Here is a 21,684-nt window from a genome sequence, read left to right as displayed (position 1 = left end):
TCTGTCCAGCATCCTGTTTTAACTTCTACTAATAGTTTGTGTGTAATTTTGAATAGATGTTTGAAAGTATGCAGCAGTGTTCTTCTTCGGTTGAAATAACATGATGTAAGATTTTGGTATGAAATAGCTAAAAAGAATTCCATAAGTACTGGACATTTGGGCCAGTGCATTAACAAACAGGATGTCTTTGCTGTGGATGAAAAAGTAAACTGTGAAGTATAAAATCCAGATCACAATTAAAAACACTATACTGAAGGTTATTGATTTGGCCTCATTGTAATTTTTAGGAAGATCTCGTGCCATGTAAGAAAACCAGATACACAAAGCACCAAAAAACATGTTGACAAAAGTTGATGTGCTAACAAATATAACATTGCCCCTTCCACAGGTGAAAAAAGTTTGCTCTTTAAAAGACACAAAGTCCCAGAAAGGTTGGTGGCAGGTCCAGTAGTCAACCATATAACACAAAAAATTAAATAAAAGACAATAAAAGAGGTAACAAACAGCCAATGACCATTGTACTTTACCCACAACCTGTGCACATTAGGGAACTCATTCATTTTGAAGACACAAACTATTTGAAAGGCACGAACAAACAAACAGGAGAGACATACAGCATTGAAAAAAGCATATAAGGCATTTCTAAAAGCACATTTTCCTAATGTGGGTTCACCAAGAAAAAAGAATGCACTTAGGCAAGAGATAATCATACACACTAACATTAGAAAATACATGTTGCCACCAGCGGACCTCACTACTGGTGTGTTGTAATTGTAAGCGAAAATGAATACCGTGATAATGAGAAGAGTAATCAAGCATACATTAGAAAATAAAAGTACAATGGAGGGGATTTCTGTGACCTTTAGATAGATAACAGAACGTGTCTGACATGTCGCACTGCCATCAGACCATTCATTCTCAGCACATAAAAAACAGGTATAGGGATCCCCTGGAAAAAAAGATATGTTTGGTAATACAGGAAAAATCTGAATCTTGTGATGACTAAAGTTAAACAGTTCAAATGCTGCCTATACAGTAAAATATTATAGTGGTGTCCTGGATTTATAAAGCTTAAATATCAATGACTCGCTACTTAAGGTACTTACGAGAATAATTCACATAGCTGTTTATCAGGCATTTTTTACACAGAAAGCAGCAATCATGATATCCCACGTGTTCTCTTGAAAATCCATCCTTACACTCAACAGAGCAGTTTGAGAAAGGAACCTTCGTAGAATAAAAAATTATGTCATTGAAGTTTATCTAGACATATTCATAATAAAGGACAGATAAAGCATATAGAGACTATCATTAGTTACTTACAGAAGTATTGTTATGCCAGGGCATGAGTGAGTTGTTGATGGTAAAATACATTTCTGGATATGTGTCATAAGTGCCCACCATCTCAATCCATGGAGAATGTGTTTTAGTGTGCCAGACCACGACTGCATAACTGATTGCATAACATATCACCAATAACATCATATTTTACCTGATGGTTATTGAGTGTGAAATTCAACTTCCTAATTTCTCTCAGAAGCTTTTGTGAAGTGTGGTGAAAAAAAGAACAAATTATAAAGAAGATTTAAAGGTTCTCTAAGTGAATCTGTGTGTTGATTTTTGAAATGTGTTTTCAAACAAACTGAGCGTAGTTAACCCCTCCCCCTCCCTTCCGTGCTTTCATGAACGCGCCCAAACCCAACCCCCAAATCCTTCTTGGCGTTTATTGGTTAGAACACTTTGTTATGGTTTCTGGTGTAGGTTTGGCCAGTTTGTTATTATTGCAGTTTGTGGAGGCTGGGCTGTCTACAGAGATCGCGTTTTTTTCACAGTTTGATCAGCAGATAGGAAGCAAGCAGATAGTGAGGAGATGTTTGCTGTATGTAACAAAAATGTTTTATGGTCTAAAACGCGTGAATTCGCTTAGAGAAACTTTAATTAAAAAATATAGTGGAATCAAGTAGAATCTATGTGAATATAACTATTTATATGTACAAATTATTTTACCATTATGTATGTATGAGTTTTCCTGTGCATATATTAGCTGTTTAGTCTAAGCCTGTAAGAATGGATCATTGTCTATACATAGGGTCTGGTCTTGTGATAATAATGGTCTTGTAATAGTGATTGTCTACATAATGAACTTTTACATATGGTTTTGAGAAAATGAGGCATTAAAGCCCCCCATGCCTTCTTCAGTTCTGTACCATCTGAAGAGAAAAGACAGAGCAGACGGCAGGCCAAGTCATGCCAAAGAAAGTTTTAATATAAATTCTGCCCTTCTGTTGTTTCTCAGCCACTTTCACTCTAGATACACAGTGCCTCACTTTTCAAAGGGTCAAACCAGTAGAGTTCAAAACAAAATGAAACGTATTTGCTTATTTTATGGTGATCTTGGTTAAGCCATCATTGGCTACAGGGTGGTTCCAAGTTCGGAGAGTGAGCAGGTTGAACTATTGATAGTTGATTACTTTTTCAGATTTGTCTTGTTTTTTAATCTTGGGCTGCTCTCTCAAGGCAAAAACAAAACAAATGAAAACCACAAGGAAAACAACAAAAGCAAGGGCAATGGCACTAGGAACAGGGCTAGACATATGTAAAACCAGGGTTTACAAAGGCAGTGGTAATGAGGTTAACAAAGCACAGGTGTGAGCAGGGCCGTGCACAGACCTTTTGAGGGGCATGTGCTGAAACTGAAAAAGGGCACCCCCACCAAATAAATAGCACATAATAAACGTCTTAAAAACTTTATATTTATTTACCATTAATGATTGAAAAATTCCCTATTAATGAATGAAAATTGACATTTTATGATAGCTTGGCATTATAAGGATATCTGGCCTTCTAAGTTGGCTTTAACAATTTGCCTCCTGGGTGTTTGTCTGTATTAGGCCTATTTTCATTTTTTTCCTCTGCTTTGCATACATAAAGTTAAATAAAAATATTTTTGAGGAAAAAAGCTATTCTTTTTGGTATTAGGGTATGCAGTGTTGTATAAAGTACTAGAAAGCAATACTTGAGTAAAAGTACAAGTATTGTACTAGAAAAATACTTTAGTAGAAGTGAAAGTTGTCTTTTAAAATATTACTCAAGTAAAAGTCTTAAAGTATCTGATATATACTGTACTTAAGTATCAAAAGTAATTTTCTGATATTTAATGTACTTAAGTATTTGAAGTAAAGGTAAACAATTTTTTTTAAAGCAAGCGGTTAGAACTTTGATTGTGAACTTTATTGTGGCTTTCTTATAGTAAAGCATATTCAGGGTTCCCATTATCTTCTTAATCTCAATCATCAAAATAAAAATCCTACTTTTCCAGGACTTTTCAGGCACAATTCTCTTAAGTTCAAAGAGCAAACAGCATATTTTTAGAGCTGACATCAAATAAAAAAGCAGAAATTTCACTTTTGTATGAACTTCAGGTAAAAATGAAAAATACATAATAACTTATTTCTTTCAAAACATGAGCATATTTTTGAAAAAAGTGGAGTATCCCTTTAAGTTAGCTGCTCTACTAAGAAAAAAATGCCAACTCGTTGTGTGGCAATGAAAGCACTGTGACTTTGCGTACATTCACAATGTATAACATTAGCACAACATTATCCTATAATCACTGAGTTTTGAGTTAATTAACATAAAAGGAAATCTGAAGTTTGACAAAACGTATAATGCTTTTGAAGACGTGAATACAGTCCTTAACACTTTCTTTATAACCTGCCACTGATTAACATAGCAGTTTTTAAAAAATATTTTTCAATCTAACATTAGCCTACCAGAGGGAATATTCGGCCGGAAGTTATGCTATAATCTTACCATAAACGGTTAAGCGTGTTTCAGTTGAGAGTTCTCTGTGAATTAAATAAATCCATGGGAAAATCATCGGTGTAACGTTAACGTTGACGTTTAGATGTTATCACATTAGACAGATAATTATCTAATATGGCTTATGATAACTAATGTTTAATCACATTGACATTGTGGCTTTACTTAATTACTATTATTTTAACGCACCTTGATGTGATTCTTCAGGTTGGACGGGGAGTTTTTAAATGACAAAATGTAAGTGATTTTCGGTAGGCATAAGAGGCACTTTATTCGGTAATCGGGAATCTTTAATTCCAATGTACAAAAACATTACTTCCAAATACGGCCACGGATGTATAACGTTAGCTTTCTCACCCTGTTCAGCGTCGGGGTGGTCGATTACGATAACGGGAGGTCCTCCAGTAGGTCATTGCAGTTTCAGTTGTGCTTCCTCATCCTTTGGCAACACTACGCTAAAATAGAGTGTGCGGAGCGTAATGCAATCTAGAAGCACTGATTCGCCAAAACCTCCTTTATTGAGGTCGCACACATTTCTTCTGATTTTATTTTGTAGTAACGAGTAAAGAATATGCTTAGTGGAAATATATCGGAGTAAAAGTATACATTTTATCTAGAAAATGTAGTGAAGTAAAAGTGAAAGTTGACATAAATTTAAATAGCGAAGGGGGTGGGGACACCCTATCTGCTAGGTTTGACATAGACCCCCCCTTAACCTGTTAAAGCGAACCAGTCCCCCTGATTGGTCCCGACGTGTTTTTGTCAGTAAACACTCAGGGCGCAGCAAACTCTTTATTTTTCAATCACTCCGTAAAGAGACCTAGATAACTCTGCTGATTTTGGACATGCAGATATGATTAATACATCATTTAAAACGTTAAAGTGTCTTGTTTTGTTCTGTCCACTCCCAATAAAAACAGAATGTTGTGCTTTTCGCAAAATTAAGAAAATAAACATGATGCGCATTTTGTTCTGTCTCCCTAAGTCCTTTCAGAAACGCATCAGAAAAATTAACTGTAACTTAACGAATACTTCTCATAGAAACAAAAGATAAATGTCTACATAATGCTTGGAATGTCTGCTTTTAAATGATGTAAGTGAAATCGAAAACAGATATTGTCCTTCGGTGTAAACTGTATGAGAATGAGGAGAGGGACCGTATTTCTCCTGTTACCTGTTTAACTGTATTGAGATGAGATCGCCACGCCCCCGCGCCATTGAAGTGAACGAGCGGAGACATCCATATGCATAACTCGTGCCTCCTGCAGGCAATGGATACGTGTATCACCCATCACTGAATGAATGGTGATGCCATTTACTTGCGATAGACATATGTCACCGCCATTAATATGAGTACTTGCTTTCATCACTTTACAACAATTATAAGGCTTCATAATGACTATGCAATATGTAGTTTACGGTTACTACTGTAGTTTATTTCAATATTGAAGTAAAAACGCATTTTTGTCAAAGGTGTATACAATTAAATTAATAAAGTTTTGTAGATACATATTCTAGGTAATAACCACATGTAAATAAATAATTTCTAAAACTTTTTCTACTTTATTCTACATCATTATAGCAGGTGACGATTTGGAGCAGCCCATTGGCCATTTTTGGAAATGTGCCATGATCAAGATAAAAGCTTACAAAAGCCACATTTTATATTATATCTCAAATTTTAAAAATAACTTTGTTAGACTTGTGGATTTAGGACCATTGTTTTTCAAGGCTGCTATGGGACATCTATCATATATATCAGGGGTGGCGAACGTCGGTCCTGGAGAGCCACAGTCCAGCAGAGTTTAGCTCCAGCTCTAATCAAACACACCTGAACAGGCTAATCAAGATATATATATCATATATTTTTTATGAAATAGAAAAATGTTTTGTGCACAACTATTCCACTATACTTAAACATTTATAACTTGTTTTCTTTTTAATTTATTCTTTAATCTCCTAAATTCTGAAAAGAAAGTTTCAACTGTCTTCTTTCAAAATATATCAAAATCTGTAGGTCAGCTGTTTAGGGGCTGCAAACGTTTTAGTGTGGGCATGTCATTTTCATGATTGGGGGTTAGGAATAAAAGCTTAAGTAGTGGCTTTCCAGGGGACAAAAAAGACCAGATGGGTGGTGGAGCGGAGGCGAAAAGGGGGCAGGACAGAGGGCCAGGACCATGGGGTGGCATGGGTGGGGCAGGCAAAACCGAAGACCACCATGGAGGAGCAGGCAGGGCCAGGGAGCAGCTGGGCAGAGCCAGAGACCAGGGCAGAGCCAGAGACCAGGGAGAGATGCAGGAGAGTCCTCCTGGTTGTGCCTTATTGGGCCAACCATACTTGTTTCTCGGAACTGGTGCTTCCCGCATCCTTTTCCCTTTGATGGATTCCACATGAGCAAGGACCCGCAAATATGTTCGGTTGACAGTGTTTATCTTTCTACAGAAAAGGTTAGAAAGACATTTGTCAGACATTTACCCCCTCGACCCTAAAGGTCTATGTGGCAACTATTTTGGGCCCTACCTGATGATGGCGATCCAGCCCTGTCACTGCTGTGTCCATACGAGTTGAATAACCCTTTGGGTTGTTTGTTTTTTATTTCCTCTACGTTTCCCTTAGGTAAACCATGGGTCTTCCCCGGAAGGGCCTTTTTCGCTTTTCCCTTGAGTCCAGTCAAGCTCTGTTTCAAAGTTTCCTGCTCTTGGGATATAGTTTTCTCTGTTCATATGGACATTCCACTAATACCTCTTCTTGGTAGGTTGTGGTCTCCGCCTGTCTCTTAGAGACTTTCCAGTGCCTGGCTAGTAATATGGTGACTTCTCTGGTGCGCTGGAATGTTGCTGACCTTGGTAGGTTCCACTGTACACCTGCTTATAGGGTCTCACCTAGATAAAGGTTTTTAACACAATCAGTATCTGTGGAGTTTTTCAGAGAGACCCCTAGTGTCATGTCATTGACACAACATTGAGTTGTGTCCTTCTGACACATTACTGACTGACCGCTGCTCGGCCATCCCTATTTCGGCTCCTCAGCACACTGGCTTCCTTTTACACACAGATCTCTGGAAATGAGTCAAGTATGCAAATTTCATTCTTCAATGTCATTGGTAATTTATTGGCCATTTTCAGATAGTATCAGAGTGATTGGTTTCCCAAGGTCGAACCCCTAGTGTCATGTCATCGACATAACATCGTGTTCCCTCCTCAGGGAATGGAGGTTACATATGTAATCAATACGTATTCCATACAGTTCTTTACACAGTAAGCCAAGTTGATGGCGAGTTGTATCAACTTCTCTGGTCCATTGGTGTTATTGTATCAACATTGTCAGTACAGCTGTCTCTTAAAAGCTTACTTGTGCAAAAAACATACAGAGAAGTATAAGGTCAAAATCAAGGAGTGCCTGTCTTTTTCCTATTATTTTATAATATTAAATATTAAATGTGTTATTTGCCTTTCCAAATAACACATATGGCTTTGGGCAAACCCCTTATATTAATTAAATTATTATATGCAGTTCCAAGAAGGCGCTGCTGTGTTCAGATGATGCTTTGGTCGCGCCCCTCACAGTGTGATTTTATTTACCAAATAATTTCTTCTTTTGCACAGATAACATTTATATTGATCACGTATGACAGTGTGACACTTAAATAGTCACTTAAAACTCACTTTTTTTCATGTAATGCTTTATCTAATCTGCCCAGTTATATGCTTGCTTATGTCTAGTCTTTTAACAACAAAATGGACATTCTCAGATAATAATTTTAATAGGATGTGCTACAATGAATGAATGGACATGATGAAAATTAAATAAGTCGTGGTGAATTCAGATAATCACAGAGGATTGCCAAATGTGAGTGTGACTCTAGATTTAGTTAATATTAGGCCTGGCAAACTCGACTCCTTTTAAGGATCCGGGTTATTGTGAGTCACTCACTAAAGTGATCCGGGTTGTGTAAGTCAGTGGTTCTCAATCCTGTTCCTGGGGACCCCCTGCTCTGCATATTTTGTATGTATTCCTTATCTAACACACCTGACTCTAATCATCAGCTCATTAGATAAGAGCTCCATGAACTAAGCAAAGTGTGGCAGGTTAGAGAGACATACAAAATGTGCAGAGCAGGGGGTCCCCAGGAACAGGATTGAGAACCACTGGTGTAAGTCACTTGAGTCAGTATTGCTAAATCGCCAAGGAAACTCAGATTCTCAGATTCTCGACTCAAGATTTTCAGAGACGGAAACATTGCACACTCGCAGACCACGGAACTGAAATACTGCAGAAAACTGCTGTCATAGTAAAGCCGGTAACATGGCAGGCTAAAAAATAACACATCCGAAATATATTTCTTATTTTTATTTATCAGTTAAATTAATTACGTTAAATCAGTTAAGTATTGCATACATTTTGATGCTGATTTACCCTTAATCCAGAAATACAATCTATAAAAATGTTTAAGTCAAGTTTAAAAACATTGAAAAGGGGTTTATTTTTCATAAACTTCGATACTGTCACGGTGGGAAACACCGAATAAGGAAAACTAAAGGAAGAACCCAAACGCAAGGATACAAAAATATAACTATGAATTTATTTATAACAGAAAAACCCACGAGGGGGTAAAACAGAGAATAACCAAAACACTGTGATAAAACACAAACCAAAACACGGGAACAAAACAGGAACTGGAAACAGAGCACACGGAGGACATGGAACTCTGAACATTCAACAACGCACGCGCACAACACAGAGAACGCGAGGGCATTTTAAAGACAGCACATCAATGGGGAACAGGTGAACATAATTAATCACGTAAGACACGAGTACATAAGGGAGTAGGGTGAAAGTGACAAGACACTGGGAACACGTGTCACACATACATGATGTGAAACACACGTGTTCCCACGTAAACACAATGCTGCCATGGCCTTGCCCTCTAACATACAACCTGGATAATAACCAAGTCAGGCAACAACAAGACAGCCACCAAACACTGGGAACACGTGGAACCCACACATACTATATGACTCCACATGTCCCCACACAGAACATAGTACTGTCATGGTCTTGCCAGATGTACTCAGACATGGATCTAGCACAAAAGATCTGGCAAGCCTATGACAGATACCACATCTAAAATGGTGAGTCTTCCTACTATGTTATGGTTCAAGACAATGGGTCAGAGCCGGAGAGTCTCGAGTCTGCAATGTTTCTGCAGATCTGCGAATCTGCAGTGTTTCCGGCTCTGACTCGAGAGACGGTTCGCGTGGATCAGCCGGTTACGAGCTGAGACTTGAGAGATTCTCGAGTCAGAGCCGGAAACATTGCAGATTCGCATGTCTCTCGAGTCCGCAATGTGAGAATCTTGGGTCAGTTCGCGGCTCACGCGGATCAGCAGGTCTCTCGAGTTTGCAAGGTTTCCAGCTCTGAGTGAGAATCTCGGGTCAGTTCTCGCGCATATTGGCCGGTTACGAGTGGATCTGTAGAGCGAGTGAAGTCTCATCAATAATGTTGCAAGAGGTTTGTGTGTGTGGTGGCGTTGTTTATGGTTTAACATTGAATTGTAGTAGGACTCAACTGATCCGGGTTAATAATACTAGAGACTCGCGACTCGTGAGTTAATTTAAAGATCCGGGTGAAAGATCCGAGTGAGTCACGACTCAAACAGGACTAGTTAATATCAGAACTTGCATGTGAGGATGTGAGAGGATGCAGTCTAAACAGGTCTGTGAATAAAATTTTCAACAAGAAAAACCTGACTGCAGGATGAGAGATCTGATCTCTGGGGCTATTGTAAAGACTCTGTCCAAAGTGATGCTTTTCTAAGAGGGTAATGCAGAGTTCTGAAAAGGCTTTAGTGTGAATAAAGAGTTCTGAGTTGGATGATGCAGATAAAGATAAAAACAACACAATGTTAATATTAAATTATAACTAAAATAAACAACAAAAAAGTTGCATATTCCAATACATATGTCAATGCATTTACCCACCACATATGGTTTGACTGTTGTATTTTTGATACATTGGTTCATGTTGCAGTGCAGAACTTTATGTAATGCATGAGCTATGGTGTATATGGCAGCGTAGATGGCAAATGAAAATGTGGGATCTTTATTTATAATTTCCTCTGTCACAATCTTGATTACATGTCTTTGTGTGGATTTCACTCCCAGCGTTATCATAAACCTCAGTTGTCTCTTTGGTTTTATAAATGAAGTCATTAAATCCCGGCAATGACAAAAATCTCTCTGTAATACCAATAATTGTTCCAATTTTCTCAATTCCTGGCTCTTTTAGAAGCTGCTGATTCATGGACCATGTTTCACTTGCAATCCAAACTTTGTCTCGGATGTTCTTTGTTATGGCTGCTTTGATTATATTTTTTGCATATTGTGACACAGTGAAAACCACAATGACATTAATGTTGAGCCTATCAATCTTTTGAAGAGTTAGACTGTAGTTTGCACTTTGACTGAGAATCTCTTGATAAGCCAAACAAATGCCAGTATTTCTGATATAATTGTTAAACAGTTGAAGGTCCTGTTAAAGCAATGAATTTAGTCTGATGGCTGTTGAGTTTTTCTTGAAGATTTATTGATCCGTTCTGTGAGATAAAACTGAAGACTGAAGGGAAATTCTTAGTGTCTGAACAATAATCAAAAACTTCATAACCCAGAGAGACATTGGGCAGCAGGGTGCTTGAGTTATTAATCTCCTCAACAGCAAACCTCATTACTTGAAACATCTGATAGCCTGGGTCTGAGAAAGTATGCCTATAGCAGAAAATATTTGTAAGGTAGATAACTGCAGTTAAATGTTGACTCAGAAGCATTAGTTTTAAACAAATACTTGGGTAATGTGGCTTTGAAGGTGTAACATTCGTCCAGATAATAAGCTTATAACCTAATAAATGAAATAAATATTCTTGCTCACCTGGAACATTCAATGGCCTCCGGGGAGAACAGGGGTGCTGCATGATCAGCTTCATGTACTGGAAAAAGTCCACCCAATAAGTAATCTGCATCTAAACTGAACTCAGATGATGAACTAGAAACTTTAAAAAAGATGCAGTTAGTAAAGGCCACAAGGAAAGTGTAAATGCGACTTAGAAACATGATCTAAAATGTATTGTTTCTCCTGAAACAGGGATGTGTGGTGTTTCTTATGCTATAGTTTAATTTGCTTAACACACATTTAATTTGCCTAAACCACATTGTTTTTTCACAGGTCTGTACATCAGTCTTAATGTTATTGTTTTAAATGTGTTTATGTTAAATGTTTTGTTCTTTGGGTTTTATAGATTAATTTATTAAAACTGGGTAAATGATAATTGTTCCAGTTTTCACTTCCTGGCATTTTTAGAAGCTGCTGAATTATGGACCATATTTGACTTGCAATCCAAACTTTATGTTGTTTGCTTTGGCTGCTGTATGATTTTTTGCATATTGTGACATAGTGAAAATCATGATGACATAAATGTTAAACTCTTTACAAACACCAATATTTCTGATATGAGAGTTTATTCACTACAGTGGTTCAAGCTGCCGAAATGACAACAGTAAGATTGTGTAAAACTGTGTACAGTATTTCTTGTCAATTTCTATTCTTCTGCCACTTATACTGATGATGGAAATAAGCAGATATAATAGCAAAATATGTGGGAGAGCATTGCTAATGTGAATATATTGTATTGCAATAGGTAGTGCTTAAATAATAGCATAAAATCAAAACTAAACAATATTTTAATAACAGTACTGACTTAAGGATACAATAGGCTCTGTGCACGTAACTAAGGAGTCATACTTCCACCACCTTGAGGGTGAGGTCGACCATTTCGAGTTTGCGACTTCTATAGCAGCAAGATGGCAGATTTTGATTGCGAAAGATGGCATATTTCCCCCGTTGTCTACAAGGTCTCCCGAAAATTGACATGAACGACGTCTACAGGATTGTCGACCACTGTTCACCTGCACCCGGTTGCAAGCTTGAAAAAGGATTTCGATTGTACATATCAAGTTACATCCACAACTTTGAAGGTGAGTAGCAATACCTCAGCTGTTACGTTACACATTGACTAGCTAGCAGCCAAGTATTTTAACTCTTATTAAATCATTTCAATATTACGACATACTTTATTAGTGTTATGAAATACCTTACGTTTATCAGATTATCAACTGGTTGTGCGTATTTTCTATTTGGGATTTGTATTTCCTCTCAGTGTCCAAGAAAGATCCAGTGACAGGAGGGGTGTGTGTGAGGGCATTATGTCATCTGTCAATGGACAGATCTAAACCACCTCACAGTTTAAGAGTGGGATGAGTGTAGTGTTAAGATGGTTACCCATGTTCCTGGGCTAATTCTGTTCTTTTGTTTCTTTGCGTTACCCATGCTCCTGGGCTTATCGTGTTCTTTTGTTCTTTGCTCTAGGTTAACCACGTTTATTTGGTTGACCATGTTCCCTATACACGTTAAAAACAGACAGTGTATGCTTAGTCCTACATTACTATGTTATGTTGTCACTAACAGCAATCAGTGGTGTAGTATAGTTTGTTTTTCCAGGTATACTGAACATCCCAGGGGAAAGGTGAAACACATAAGATAGGTATAGAAGTTTATGCAAACCTGCTAAGTCTAAGAAGGTTTACTGCAATCTTGGTACTTTTTAAGTGGGGATTCTGAGTGTACCCAGGGGTTAAATTGGGATTTGTTATGTGGGGGGGCTCTGCGGGGAGGGTACTTTGAGGGGTAACATGTTTAATACTGATGACAGCAAAGCCACTGGTGTGTTTCAATGACATTCTGGACCTCTGATAGGATTTGATAAGTTTCAACTTTAAATCTGTGCCAGAGGTTGACCCCAAATATTTTATAAAGAGCGTCTGAATTTTAATTGATGCAAATCTATGAGTTTGACACCCTATATCCATTTGTTGCACATGTCATTATGCACAATTGATCAAACTTTAAATGAAATAAAAAGAATCAACCTCCTTGAATAATTCTATATGCATAAGATAGGCTACCCAAAAAGACTCAATTAACAAGAAAAGGTACAACACACAGTACTGTATCATCAACATGTCTTAGAAATTAGCAAAAGAGATTCCCTATGCTGGTTAGCAGCTACGTAAAACAATCATATAGTAAGTTTTCATTTGTGTAATCAACATACATAAATGTATTAAACTATACAATGAGTTATATCCAGTGTTATCCAGTAAACATACTGTAATTAGATGAGTGACATACATACTTTAGTCCTTAACACGTTTCTAGTCTTCTATTAAGTTTCCTCGACGTGGGCACCATTATTACACTGCAAAAAATGACTTTACTTAGTATTTTTGTCTTGTTTTCAGTAGAAATATATAAAAATTCTTAAATCAAGATGTATTTTCTTAATGAGCAAAATGACCTAAGAAAATAATACTAGTTTTAAGACAAAAAAATATACAATTTAAGTGAATTCGTGCTTAAAACAAGCAAAATTATCTGCCAATGGGGTGAGAAAATTTTACTTGAATTAAAGGTAGGGTAACAAATTTGATCCTGAAACATTTTTTGTTATGCTGGTTAAAAGTCTCCTTACATCCTGATAGCAATCACTGTGTTAAGTTGTTTAAATGTATTTGTAGAAATTTATGTTATCTGTGAAAGGCGTAGGACCAAAAAATGTTCAACAAATCATAGATTTCGGTCCGAACGGACGTTTCCATTTTTGTCCCTCATACGTAAGCGTAATTTGAATGCCAACCGCGCAGCAAGTCCACGCAGACACCATACGTCATCGGCGCGTTCACGTGCGCTCACCTCCTGCCTGTAAACAGTGAGAACAGCAAACTTTTCTGCTAAATTGACAACCTACACAGGAGGCACAAAACTAAAGGCATATTTTATAACAACAACAGCAAAAACTGCCTGGATCAGCAAGAGCAAAACCCCAAATGAACATCGGTAACTTTACTGCTTTACCACGAGATGAAACAGCTGCAGGAGCTGCAAAGGGTCTGAAAGAGTCGTTGCACTGTTTATTTTGGTAAGGTAGGTACGCGATATGTTTGTATTGAGATGGATTCAGATATTCTACTTTGATGAAACATTGTGTTGCTTATGAAATTTGTGTTCAATTACGGATTAGCGTAACGAAGTTAGTTACTACGTCTACACAACCGAACGTGTGCTTAAACTAATTCTGATGTAAACCAGTTGTTTGGTTATTTTGGAAGTGTTATTCGACTTTGTACTGCAAAGTTTTCTCACTGCTGAATGAGAGTGAGACATGAGATGTGACCGTCTGATCTGTGCGTGTTCATGTGTTTTGAAAGAGGCGTGACTTTGGATGGCGATTTGACTTGAGGGTGGGATCGGGATTTCATTGCTAGGCGGCTACCGTTAGCATTTTTCAAAATGTGTTACCCTACCTTTAAGTGTTTAAGAAAAAAGAAATCTTATTAATTTTGCTTGTTTTAAGGACAATTTCACTTAAATTGTATATTATTTGTCTTAAAACTAGACTTATTTACTTAGATAATTTTGCTCATCAAGAAAAAACATCTTATTTTAAGAATTTTTAGATATTTCTACTGAAAACAAGACAAAAATACTAAGTGAGAAAGTCATTTTTTGCAGTGTATAAATGGTTTCAACACTTATCTCCGCCTCTGTTTCAGCCCAATCCTCCGTCCTAACTTCGCCCAGCCTGTAAATTCACACGAAGGCGTCTCTCCAAACACACCGTCAACCTCCGCCTCACTCACAGCAATCGCCGGAATAACAACTTCCTCCTCTGTTCTTCTTCTTCTTCTTCGATGAGTTTTATTGGCAGTTTGCAATCAATGTGCATTACCGCCATCTACTGGACTGAGGTGTGATCACATTGGGATGGAATAATAATAATTATATATATAAAAAAAAAAGAAAATTCTACTTGCTAGTTGGGTTTCTTTAAGGAAAGCTATAACCGCCCTAACTGAGGACTGTGTGCTGGTTACACTCAATAAGTTTTCCATTGTTAATTCTTTATTTACCGCTTTCTTCATGTTTTCCCTTTCCCTGGTGTATTGTGTGCATTCTAGAAGTATGTGTTTTACATTTTCTGTTACTCCACAGTTTGTGCATATTCCAGTCTGATGTTTTCCTATAATATGTAATCCACTATTTAAACTTGTATGTCCTATGTCTTGTAAACCATGTTTCTTCCTGTCTTTCCAATCCACTTATTTTACTAGTTGTAACCTCTTTGTGTATGTTATACAAGTGTCTACCTTTTCCCTCCTTATCCCATCTCTCCTGCCATATTCTGTTAATTTTGTCCTTAATAATACTTTTAATTTCTGATCTGCTTAACGTGATATTTATTTCAACCAGTTCTGATGTAACAGCTTCCTTGGCCAGCATGTCTGCCTTCTCGTTCCCCTCCACTCCCCTATGTGCAGGAACCCATATTCTACTCTTGTGCTCTGTTGATTTATTTTGAAAATGAGTTGATTAATTTCATCTAATAGATCCTGTCTACATGTAGACTTTCCGCTCTGAATGCATGCTAGTGAGGACATTGAATCTGAACAGATAATCACCTTATTGGGTTTTACTTCTTCCACCCATTGTAGAGCCAGAATTATTGCTAACATTTCTGCTGTAAAAATGGCCAGATGATCAGTTGCCCTTTTTTTAATATTAACATTATACTTTGGAATGTGTACTGCAACCCCTGTTTTCCCGGTCTGATTTTTTGATGCATCTGTGAAAATCTGAACTGTATCATCATCATACATTATATCAATATATTGCTGAACGTTTTGATACATCCCTGATTTAATAATGTTATTAGCCTCCAAATCCACCCTAGGAAAACAAAACATCCAGGGTGGGATTGTTGGTATGTTAATAGTTTACTACATGCAATTTTGTCAATTTCCATATTCTTTGCCTGCCTATTCCCATGCCACCCAAAACTGCCTGATGGGCGCCCATACTCCCAGCATTCTAATAATCCTCCTCTGTTCTTCTTCTTCAGTGAATTTTATTGGCAGTTTGCAATCTTTGTGCATTACCGCCATCTACTGGATTGAGGTGTGATCACATTGGGAAGTCAAAAATAAATGTATATAATAAAAAAAAAAAATTGGGCTAAAGTCTTCTTGCTAGTTGTGTTTCTTTCAGATATTCTATCACTGCTTTGCTTATAAACTGTGTTCCAGATAGACTCAACAGGTTGCTCAAAGTCAAAGAGTTCTTTGATACTCTCTTCAGTTTTTCTCTCTCGTCAGAATACTGCCTACATATCAGAAGTACATGCTTCACTGTTTCTATTTCTGTACAATATGGGCACATTCCTGTCTCATGTTTCCCTATTATATGAAACCCACTGTTCAGTCCTGTATGTCTTAACCTTAGCCTTGTTAGCCAGGTTTCTTCCTGTCGTGAAAGTGAACTGTTCATTTTAACAGTTACATTTGGTTGAAACCTATATAAATGCCTACCTTTTTTCCCTTTATCCCATTTATCTTGCCAAAGTTTATGAACACCATCTTTAATTATTATTTTCAGTTCTGATTTGCCAAGTCGAACCTGTACTTCTACTTGTTTTGCTTTAAGTGCTTCTTTTGCCAACTTGTCTGCCCTCCCATTACCCTCAATACCTGTGTGTGCTGGAACCCAAGTGAACTGTAACATTAGTTTCTGTTGATTTATCCTGAAAATCATCTGATGAACTTCATCTAAAAGATCCTGTCTGCATGCAGATTTCCCACTCTGGATGCTAGTTAGAGAAGACATAGAGTCTGAGAAAATAACAGATTTATATGGTTTCACTTCTTCCACCCACTGAAGTGCCATTATTATGGCTATCATCTCTGCAGAAAATATTGATAAGTGGTTTGATGTTCTTTTTTGTACTATAACATTATATTTAGGAATGTATACCGCCACCCCCCGTTTTACCTGCTGTTTCTTTAGATGCATCTGTATATATTTGTACTGTGTCATTATACATTACTTCTATATACTGCTCTACACTTTGATACAATCCCATCTTGACTCTATTCTTAGCTTCCAGATCAACTACAGGATAGTAGAAAAACCACGGTGGAATTGGACTCAAGTTAATATATTTGCTGCACGGTATAGTACTGATTCCCATATCATCTGCTTCTTTATTGCTATTCCATCCAAAACTGCTATTCAGAGTGCGACCATATTCCCAGCATTCTTCTAACACCAGTTTTGTAGGATGTGTAATTTCATGCCCTTGTAAGTTTACCCAATATGCTAGCGAAAGTTGTAATCTCCTAAGATTTAAAGGCATCTCCCCTACTACTACTTGCAGTGCTGGGATAGGTGATGTTCGGAAGGCTCCACTACACAACCGGAGAGCTTTGGCCTGCACCTTGTCCAGCTCAGCTAATGTAGATTTTGCTGCTGTTTTGTATACTGTACATCCATAATCAAACACTGATCGGATTATTGCAATATAGATTCTTTTCAAAGAAGAACCTGATGCCCCCCAGCTGTACCCTGAAAGACACTTCAAAAGATTAATTGCTTTCTTACATTTGTCCACCATTTTCTGAACATGATTTTTAAAAGTAAGTTTACTGTCAAACCACACACCAAGATATCTTAATTCATTTACTTGTTTGAGAGATTGTCCATTTATCTTAAGATCTATTGTGGGTTTTACCCTTTTCTTAGAAAAACAGATGACTTGCGTTTTTTCCACTGAGAGGTGGAACCCCTAGTCAAGTGACCATCTCCCAACCTGACTAATTGCTATTTGCATCCTTTGCTGTAAATTGTCAATATTACGACCCCTTACCCACAACGCTCCATCATCTGCATATAATGCCCTGTTTATCCTTTGGTTCACTCCATCAAACACATCATTAATCATTATATTAAACAAAATTGGACTGCATACACTACCCTGTGGGGTGCCATATTCTATTGTGTATGTACTTGATGACTCTGACCCTATCCTGACCTCTATAGTTCTATCCTTTAAAAAATCTTTGATCCAGTTGAACATCTTTCCTCCTATTTCCAATTTATTCAACTTAATTAAAAGTCCCTCCTTCCACAGCATGTAGTAGGCCTTCTCTATATCAAAAAAGGTTGCCAAAACAGATTCTTTGTTAACTTGCGCTTTACGTATCTCATTCTCCAGGCAGACTACAGGATCCATAGTTGTTCTTCCACAACGGAATCCACTCTGATATGGTGAGATCAGCCCTCTGCTTTCTAAATTATACACCTTTTAGTTATCATCTTCTCCATGAGTTTACATAGATTAGATGTTAATGCTATTGGTCTGTAGCTTTTGACATTCATTTTATCCTTTCCTGGTTTCCCTATAGGAACTATTATGGAGTGTTTCCACCCAGTAGGCAATTTTCCTTGCTCCCAAATTTTATTATACAAAACCAGTATCACATTTTTTGCCACATCAGATATTTCTTCAATCATTTTATAGCATATCCCATCTCTTCCTGGTGAGGTATTTTTAACACCTATCAATGCTCTTTTTAGTTCAAACAGTGTGAACTTTGCATCTAGTGAGCTCTCCCCCACCTCTTTAATCCCTAGCTTGTTTTTATTTTCTTTAACATCCTCTTTCTTATATCTAGCTCTTCACTGGAGAGATTCTGTGAACTATGTATCCTTACGAACGATTTTGCAAGCATCTCAGCTTTTTCTTTACTGGTTACTGCCTCAGTATCACCATCTCTTAATACTGGTAATGAAAAATCCCTTCTTATGCCACCCATCTTTCTGATCATTCCCCATATGTCATTAATTTTGATTCCTGTCCCAATATACCTACAGAAGTCTCTCCAATATTTCCTTTTAGCTTCTCTTATGATTCTTTTAGCTTTAGCCTGTGCTCTTTTATACTTCACTAGAATTAAAAAATGTATGATTAGATTTAACAATTTTAAAGGCTTTATTCCTGTTTTTAACAGCCTCTCTACACTCATCAGACCACCATGGTACCATTTTCTTCTTCTTTAAACCAGATGTTTTCCCTATTGTTTCTTCTGCTGACTCATGTATTATTTTAATAATCATATCATTCAACTCCTCAACGTCGTCACTCAAATTTGACCTGACTTCAATTAGTTTGCTACTTGTTATAAAATTATACAGCCCTCAGTTGGCATTTTTCATTCTCCATCTTGAACTCCAATTTTCTTCAAAACTAATATTTTGATTCCTTATTTTAATCCAGATAGGATAATGATCACTACCCATTGCATTTCACTGCTCACATCCCATGTACAGGTACCTGCTAATTGTTGCGACACAATAGTAAGATCAATTGCAGATTCTACGCCATGAACTATGTCATACCTAGTACCTCTTCCATCATTCAGACATACTAACAAATTATCATCCATAAACTCCTCAATGGTATACCCATCTCTGTCTGTTCTGGCACATCCCCACAAGGTATTATATGCATTAAAATCACCACATACTATAACTTTGGAGTTTTCCCTATCACATACACTCTCCAACATTTCCCTAGTTATTTTCTGACAAGGATTATAAAAGTTTATTATTCTGATTTTTGTTTTGTTAACCCATGCCTCTATTATGATTATCTCAAATTCTTCACAACCGTTGACAACTCTATAGTTAACACCATGTTGTATAAAAGTGACTACACCGCCCCCTATAGCATGAATTCTATCCTTACGCACTGCTGTATAGCCATACAATGTAAATTCCAGTGAAGGTTTTAGCCAGGATTCCTGAATGCAAATAATGTTAGGTTTACCTGATTGCTCCTGAATATGCTGTTTTAATTCTTGTCCGTTTGCTATTAGACTCCTCGCATTCCATTGTAAAATGGTTAGCATCATTAATCTCCACCACCACATGTTGATTGTGAATCTGATATCCCCGTTAAAACTGTTGCATTAATGATCTCTACAGACATCTCTTCCATATCCAAATACTTTTCTGCCGCTTTTGCAATTATCTTAGTTCTCTCTGTTCGGCTACATGCTTGAGCAGAACAGTTAATGATTTCTACCATAAATGCTACAAACCTTTTCTTTTCCACTATAAGTGTATCCTTGGTAACATTGCAGCATCTATAAGTGCTTTGAACTGGGTGTTGAATCACAGGTGCTATTCTACTACTATTATTATCATAAGTTTTTACCTTTTTGATTGCCTCAACGTAAGTAAGCTTTTCTTTAACCTTTACATTCTGAATTTGGACCGCTTTTTTATGTGCATCACATCCTTTGTAGGCCGCACTATGCTCTCCTCCACAATTACAGCATTTGGTTTTAACTCCCCTCTCACACTTCCCGTATTCATGTTCCCCTCCGCATTTAGCGCAACGAAGTTTACTCTTACAGGCTGCTGCAATATGTCCAAACCACTGGCATTTAAAGCATCTCATTGGGGGAGGGATGTATGGTCTTATAATATAGCTGACATACCCAATTCTGATTCTTTCAGGGATTTTATCTTCCTCTAAAGTCAACAATACAGATAGGCTAGGCCCCTTAACTCCATCTCTTGTGAAAGGTAAACGTTTAACTCTCGTTACTCGCACTCCTCTGACATTAACTTTGATTTCTTCTTCAGTTATCTCAGTAAACACTCCAGATATTACACCCATAACCTTGCCTTTATCTTCCCATACTTGTGGCTTAACCTCTTTCCCAAGCAATGATTTACATTTCATCAATGCTTGCTGCTGTACTTTATCTCTACATATAATTAGTAGATTCCCATCTCGTAAGGTTTTAACCAACCGTACTTCACCCACCAACTTGTGAATACCTTCACTAACCTTCAAGGGATTTAAATAACCTTAACTTCAGACCTTTGTTCTTCCTCTCCCTTTTCTCCATCAGATTCTCTCTGCTTTCTTTTCATTTTCTTTCGATTCACTAACCTCCATTCTTCGTTGTTTGAATTTCCCTCGTTACCCGTGTCTACCTCAATCTCACTTCCTTCGTCCACCTCACTTCCTGCACCTCCCGGATCACACCTCAATCCTCCAAACTCAGCCATACCGCCGCGACCGTGCGGAACCACTGTCTCTCCCAGCAAAGCTGTCGGTGTCGCCTTCCACAGCCAAGAAATCTGACCCCGGGCTCTCCACTTCCTCCTCTGGTATTCTGGGCACCGTATTTATGGGCCTCTCCTTACCTTCAGTGTCCAATCACTCATCGCCACGCTTGCTTGGCACACCTGAGCCCAATCACTCATCGCCACGCTTGCTTGGCACACCTGAGCCCGATAATCCCTGATTTGTTTGCCCAGGTGTTTCAGTGAAATTGGTCCGGGCGAAACTAGTTCCGCCATTTTGGTTCCGCTGGTATAAAGTCACTCCGTGACAGATAGTTCACCCAAAAATGAAATTCTGTCATCATTTACTCACTCTCATGTTGTTACAAATCTGTATAAATCTCTTTGTTCTGATGAAACACACACTAAAGGGAAGATATTTTGAGAAATGTTTGTGGACCCCATTCACTTCCATAGTAGAAAAAATAATACGATAGAAGTAAATGGGGTCCAGGAACGGTTTATTTATAAACATTCCTCAAAATATCTTCCTTTGTGTTCACCAGAACAAAGAAATGTATGCGGGTTTGTAACAACATGACAGTGAGTAAATGATGACAGAATTTTCATTTCTGGGTGAAATATCACTATAACATGTGTGTGTACGTTGTGTAAATATTATGTATATATAAATACACATACATTCATGTATATATTTAAGAAATATTTGCATTTATATACTGTTTATACATTTATATAATTTATATTTTATCTAAATATTTTATATATAAATATAACCAATTTTTCTTAAATATATACATGATTGTGTGTGTCTATATA

At 37.5% G+C, this 21,684-nt stretch overlaps 1 pseudogene; it reads right to left on the bottom strand.

The window, feature by feature from the left end:
• Positions 1–1,089: 1,089 nt before the first annotated feature.
• On the bottom strand, positions 1,090–20,847 carry LOC129413443 (taste receptor type 1 member 2-like; annotated as a pseudogene).
• Positions 20,848–21,684: the final 837 nt, after the last annotated feature.

Source organism: Misgurnus anguillicaudatus, chromosome 5 (genome assembly GCF_027580225.2).
Source record: "Misgurnus anguillicaudatus chromosome 5, ASM2758022v2, whole genome shotgun sequence".
Taxonomy (NCBI): domain Eukaryota; kingdom Metazoa; phylum Chordata; class Actinopteri; order Cypriniformes; family Cobitidae; genus Misgurnus; species Misgurnus anguillicaudatus.
This window is presented reverse-complemented; position numbering and strand designations above follow the sequence as displayed.